Here is a 7,395-nt window from a genome sequence, read left to right as displayed (position 1 = left end):
AGGAAAGAGCTACCTAAAATGGACACCTGATTGCTGAGTTCTCACAGCTGTGGGGCCACGCCCCTCTAATTAGTTAACTCTCTTCAGCTGGTGAAAAAAAACCCCTGCTGTCCATGCACCAGTCATTGTGGACATAGACACACAGTTCACCTCCTCTCCTGTTCCAGTCGAAGCGGTGGATAGTGCGGCCTGGTAGCTGCACTGCTGCGTCCCGTATCTGCTAGTGTAGGAGCTAGGATTCTGTGATGATCAAACAGCAGTGACGGACATTGGTGTTAGCAGTCAGTAGTACCACCAGTTCTTCGATCTTCGATCTTATTTTTTTGTTTACTTGTACATTGTGTCACCATTCACGTGCACTATTTTTACTTGTTTATTATGTCTTATGTCTCAAGTCTTTGACATCTTCTGCTGTTGGAGAAGCATGGAATTTTCATAGCGAAACTATGCTGCAGGTATTGTGTTATTTTGGCACTATATATATATATATTTTTTAAAAAGTTCTTCAGGCACAGTTACAATAGTTAATTTGTTCATTCCAAATGATAAAAATCTGCTGCACCACCACACCCAAGACGTTCAACAGGGACACAAAACTCTCTCCATGGACGTCGTACGGCTTGTCTGACCAAATTACAGAGAGATCTGCATTGGCATGTGGATTTCTTCAGGCCTGGCCAACTTACTTCAACTTTTTGATCTTCAACTTGTGGGATGAAGTGTTAAACATTTCTGAGCAATGTGAAACTGCAATACAGCAAACTACAAAAAGACAAAAAATAAATTGTCTACTGTTTGACAGAAAGAGTCAGAATAGGATGAAGACGGGTTTCGTTCAGCCTTTTCCTACCTTGTCCCTGATCAGATGCTGTATATATATAGGGTAACACTTTATATTAAGGTACACAAATTCACCATCAACTAGTTGTTAATTAACATGCATATTAGCAGTATATTGTATAATATCTTTATTAGTCATTATAAAACACTTATTAATGCCTTATTCTACATGACCATATTCTACAAGTAATAAGCCATTAGTTGAGAGTTTTTCCTCAATAACCCTCTAATTAGTGCTTATTTATTGCAAGTAAGGAAGTTGTTGAACATGAGTTTTGGTTTTAATATTCTCTGCTCAATATGGGCCTAATAAGGCAAGACACACATTGATCATGCCCATCTTCTGCGGGCATACACACCCCACAGCCTGGACACCTGCTAATTCCATTTTAAGGAATGTTTATTTCTCTACAAATATACAGACTCTCTGAAGTGATAATAGAGGCACACTCCGTGGTTTCATACCGAACAACGCCGGGTTCCACCCCGGAGTTACAGCCAGACGCGGAAGCTGGCACAGCCACGCGATACGCCGATATGGTGCACTTCTATCACCGCTGGCAGAGGATCAGCACACCCAGCTGCTTCACACCGACAACGCCACATTCCACAACGGAGCTATACCTAAGCGTGGAAGTGGGCACAGCCAAGCGATACGCTGATATGGTGCGATCTATAATATGGTGACGTAATCATACCCAAATGGACCAATTGGTCTAAGTGGACCAATTCGCGGAGCCGTTACGTTACGTCCGCTGTGTGAGCCCACTGAGACAAATGTAACATTTGTGATATTGGGCTATATAAATAAACATTGATTGATTGAGCACACACACAGACTCACAGGCAGGCTGCGGGTGTGTGTGTGTGCTCGGGCTGGTTTCGGGCTGGGTTTCGCTGTGTCTCGCTGTCTCGCCGACCCCACGCAGCAACCAGGAAACCAGCTCACACTGTCCGCTCCTCGCAGCAGCGAGCCTCGCAACGTCCCGTCAACACGGCACCAAGACCCCACGCAGCAATCTCATCTGTTTGTCATTCCTGGTTCATTTTCTGGTTGCTAACGCCATTGTACATAATCACTGATGTTCCGCTGTAACGGTGGTGGAACTCATAAGTGAGCGAGCTGACCAATCAGAGCATGGGCTCATAGGGAGGGGGGGGGGGGGTGGGGGGCAGGAGCCCCAACAAGCCGTGTATGATAAAGAGTGAATACACAGACTATACAGAGATGCTGTATGAGAAACCAATGTGAGTTTGGAAAATTGCACAATATATATCTATTCTAGTATACCTCAACAATGGAATTATGATCAGTAGAAATGGCCATGTCATGGGACCTTTAACAACTAGTTGATGGTGAATTGGTGTACCTTAATATAAAGTGTTACCAATAATAATATTAATGATGAAGGTTATTAATGATGTTATTATTGTAAATGTGTTGGAATTCACCGATGAACATACTGTCAGATATTACATGCTGTTTGGAGAAACTCCACCAGGCCCATCTGTTCTGCAAAGGTTCCTTTCCCTGGCAGACCAAGTTTTCTCATATCGACCTTTTCCTCACAAGCCATTTCTTTACTATACTATACTACAGGACTGTCTCAGAAAATTAGAATATTGTGATAAAGTTCTTTATTTTCTGTAATGCAATTAAAAAAACAAAAATGTCATACATTCTGGATTCATTACAAATCAACTGAAATATTGCAAGCCTTTTATTATTTTAATATTGCTGATTATGGCATACAGCTTAAGAAAACTCAAATATCCTATCTCTAAATATTAGAATATCATGAAAAAGTATACTAGTAGGGTGTTCAACGAATCACTTGAATCGTCTAATTAACTCGAAACACCTGCAAGGGTTTCCTGAGCCTTGAAAAACACTCAGCTTGGTTCAGTAAACTAAATCACAAGTATGGGGAAGACTGCTGATCCGACTGCTGTCCAGAGGACCGTCATTGACACCCTCCATCAGGAGGGTAAGACAGAAAAAGAAATTTCTCAAAGAGCAAGCTGTTCACAGAGTGCAGTTTCAAAGCACATCCACAAAAAGTCTGTTGGAAGGGGGAAATGTGGCAGGAAACGCTGCACAACCAAGAGAGATGAGCGCAGCCTTAACAGCATTGTGAAGAAGAGTCGCTTCCAGAATTTGGGGGAGCTTCAAAGACAGTGGACTGAAGCTGGAGTCCAGGTATCAAAAGTCACTGTTCACAGACGTGTCCGGGAAATGGGCTACAATAGCCGTATTCCCATGGTCAAGCCACTTCTGAACTCAAGACAACGGAAGAGGCGTCTGACTTGGGCTAAGGAAAAGAAGCACTGGACAGTTGCACAGTGGTCCAAAGTCCTCTTTTCAGACGAAAGCAAGTTTTGTATTTCATTTGGAAGTCAAGGCGCCAGAGTCTGGAGAAAGGCTGGAGAGGAGCAAAATCCAAGTTGCTTGAAATCCAGTGTGAAGTTCCCACAGTCAGCGATGGTTTGGGGAGCCATGTCAGCTGCTGGTGTTGGTCCACTGTGTTTCATCAAGCCCAGAGTAAATGCAACTGTGTACCAAGAGATTTTAGAGCACTACATGCTTCTGTCTGCTGAAAAGCTCTATGGAGATGAGGAATTCATTTTCCAGCATGATCTGGCACCTGCCCACAGTGCCAAAACCACCAGTAACTGGTGTACTGACCATGGCATTACTGTCCTCGATTGGCCTGCAAATTCCCCTGACCTGAACCCCATAGAGAATATGTGGGGTATTGTGAAGAAGAAGCTGAAAGACACCAGACCCAACAATGCTAATGAGCTAAAGGCCGCTATTGAAGCATCCTGGGCATCCATAACACCTCAGCAATGCCACAGGCTGATTGCCTCCATGCCACGCCGCATTGATGCAGTAATCCGTGCAAAAGGATTCCCAACCAAGTACTGAGTGCATTAATGGACATTTTCAAATGTTTGATTGTGTTTTGCTGTTATAAATCTTTTTTTTTTACTTGGTCTGAGGAACTATTCTAATTTTTTGAGATAGGATTTTTGAGTTTTCTTAAGCTGTATGCCATAATCAGCAATATTAAAATAATAAAAGGCTTGCAATATTTCAGTTGATTTGTAATGAATCCAGAATGTATGACATTTTAGTTTTTTTAATTGCATTACAGAAAATAAAGAACTTTATCACAATATTCTAATTTTCTGAGACAGTCCTGTATATACCAGGGGTGTCAAACTCAAATACACAGTGGGCCAAAATTAAAAAATGGGTACTCGTCGAGGGCCGGACTGGTTCAATGTTGATTACAAAACGTATTGAAATGAACTTATTGCTCATATTAAACCTGGAACTAACAAAGCTTAAATTATTGCCTATAAAAACAACATTAAACATTAAATAATCAGTTACATTCATTTCTTATGGCTCTATCTGCAGAGTCCTTTCTTATGATTACATTTTTCCACAGGCCAACAACAGCTTCAACAAAACTATTTCACTCAAAGAAAAAAACAAACATGCCCTGTTGTCGTAAGAAACAATGTGCAGAAGGAAACATCCATTAAACTCCGGTTGCTGCTCTGTGATGCTAGTTCAAGCAGATACTTGGCATCTCATCTTAGGTGCAAGGTCATCAATGTTTGGGCTCAGGCTCTGAGCTGAGGAAACCCTCAGGATGGAGCGAAGGTGTGCATGAAATATACCTGCGGGCCAGATCTAATAGTAATTAGAAATTATCCTGCGGGCCGAAATTAAATCCACCAAGGGCCTGATTTGGCCCCCGGGCCTTGAGTTTGACACATGTGCTTATCTTAAAGAAAAAATATTAAAAACATGAAGTAAGTAAAAGTCATAGGCACAATGGAGACTGTGGAAAGTCTGCTCATTACAATAAAAATAAATAAATAAAAGATATAAAGAACACAAAAAGGTTCAAACTCTTATATACTAAATCACAGCTCCCTCGATCCTTTTAAAACCTCTTAAGCCCCTAGCCTGTTTTTCAGGTTTCAGGCTTGAACATGACATTCCCAGAACAAATGACCATATCTTCCCTTCTAAAAGGGTTAAATTAATAATCTTTTTTCTCAAAGTAATGATAAACCTGTGAGTTGGATGTAGAAAAGTCAGAATCAATATAGACGTTTTTTATTTTAAAGAAAATTCAGATTGAACATGGTAAAAAACTGTAAATTATTGTGTCCGTCCAAAATATATTTTGTACTTATAGTGAAAACTAACCTTGGATGATGGGTTAGTAGACTAAAAGCTTTAGGAATCTAAAGTACAACATATAATAAGTACCCTGTATGAAGATTGATGCAAAACAAGTGATATTTGACCTTTTTAGACAGATTTAGCAAAAGAATACCTCTTCTGGGGCCATTTGGGTGAATTTTCCTTATATCTAGCCCCCCTTCTTCGATTTTGACATGTGACATCTCTTTCTGACCATTAGAGCCAATAGAATCGAAGGGAAATCGTCCCGCACACACTCATGTTAAAAAAACACCTGTCGCGTCTTTGTGCATTCAATCTTTCTACAGAGCGTAGGAATGGCCTGCTTTGATGTTTGAAAACGGAATTGCAGTTTTATTGCTTATAGATTATCAGAACATTTCAAAGGGGAAACAGCCACATTGGATATTAACCTATGGATTAACTACAGCATCGTTGTTATCGTTTTAATGCCATTGAAGACCAGTTTTGACCAGACAAAACCAAGGTAAGCCATATTAGCGTTGTAGGCTGCCTAGCGCCACATGTTTTGATGTACGTTTTTGTTGATAACGTCGTGAGTTTGTATCTTTCAGTGTTGAGGTGGGTACCGTTAGATTCTGTGTCTTTACGATCATAAACAATGTGTTGGATGTGCAGTTAGGATAAGTAATAAGGGAGCTAGGAGTGATTTTCGGTGCATTAATAGGTTAGCATTTTTCCGCTCTGGGCTAATTCAGAGGCTCACTGTTAGCATTGTGTGTTTTTTTTGGAGAACAAAAATGAAAAAGATCAGTTAAATTAGTTTTTTCCCGTTATATGGATTTAAAACATTCATAGTTTATTAAATATTAAGGTTCCTTAGACGTTGTTTCCCACAAATGACGCAATTTCGGCCCCGGTACCGGGTCCTTGGGGGCTTAAGAGGTTTTAATAGAAAGAGTTAATCTCGAAAATGTATTTAAGAAAAATCATTTAAATAACTTTTTGGTTATTTTACCAGTGTTTTTAAAAGTGCAAAACACTCAAGTGCAAATTAAAACTTTAATATGTTGACAGCAGTGGCGAGCTGTGACTTTTATACCTAGGCCCTCTGACCCCCATCCCTTCCCTCGAGTTATTAAGTCACAGCGTATACTTCAGCGGAATATCAAAACAACGGCCCGGGGTGCAAAACGCATCAATGAAAGCGACCCTCTACCACACAAAACAACACCTGTAAATAACCCTATTTGTGTTCTTTGAAATCGAAAAGGATATTGCATTGTGTTTGTTACTTTCGTTGCAGTTGTATGTCTTAAGTGTAATTTGGCATGCTTTTATTTTTGAAGGCGAGTTAGCGCTGTTGACAGTAAGTTGTTGTTGCTATGGAAACAAGAAAAGTTTCACAGAGGGCGGAACTTGTCATAAAGTCCGCGATAATAACACCCACCCATTTAGAGGGAAGATATGATTAGTCAATTGTACTGTCATTTGACATTACTCTCTCGTTCAGTTACTATAGCTGGGCCCTCTGTGAATTCATAGCTGGACCGACCGCCTGGACGTCCAACAGCTCCTCTCTTCACAGTAGGCTTGTTTGAGACAAGCGAGACCTGCGCAGACCTGTGCAATTGCGATCAACGTCTTGCTAGTGCATTGCATGATGGTTAGTCACTTGCTCTGGAGGCTCGCCTACATGAGACGTTGAAATCTCGCGGGACAAAGACGCCCGCAGACTTGAGAGCGAGGCGGCTCAGTTTCTCTCCACTGGCTGCGAAAGCGAAATGCTTGATGGGAAACGACTCGCTGGCATCTCGAGCTGTTCACTCATTGGTGGTTTTTACCACGTGCTGGTGATGAAACTCCAATTGGCTCGGAAAAAGTGTGTTGTTGTTTTGTGTCAGTTTTACTTCGCCACTTCCGTTCACATTTTTCATCATTGTTCCACAATGTTTATCATCATGAAATTAATAGGCTATCTATATATGTTATACTATATAGCTGCAAGCTGTATGTTTTTAGTAGTTATGTTTTTAAACTGTGTTTTGCTTTTAACTATGTTTGTAAAAATTGTTTTTAACCTTGTTGTACGGCGACCTTGAGTGCCTGGAAAGGCGCCTTATAAAATAAATGCATTATTATTATTATTATTACTATACTTGCACTGCTTACCGTTTTCATACTTTATATATCTTAGCATATTCATACACACTGTTCATACTGCTCACAGGCTGCTGTGTATATCTACCCCTCTTCACTGTTTATTTATCATTCAATTCATTCTATATTTTATTCTTTAGATTGTGTACATTACTTTTCACTTTACTGCTTTTTGCACTACTGGTTAGAAGCTAAACTGCATTTCG

This window comes from Notothenia rossii (genome assembly GCF_949606895.1).
Source record: "Notothenia rossii genome assembly, chromosome: 4".
Lineage (NCBI taxonomy): Eukaryota > Metazoa > Chordata > Actinopteri > Perciformes > Nototheniidae > Notothenia > Notothenia rossii.
Note: the sequence above shows the minus strand (reverse complement) of the source record.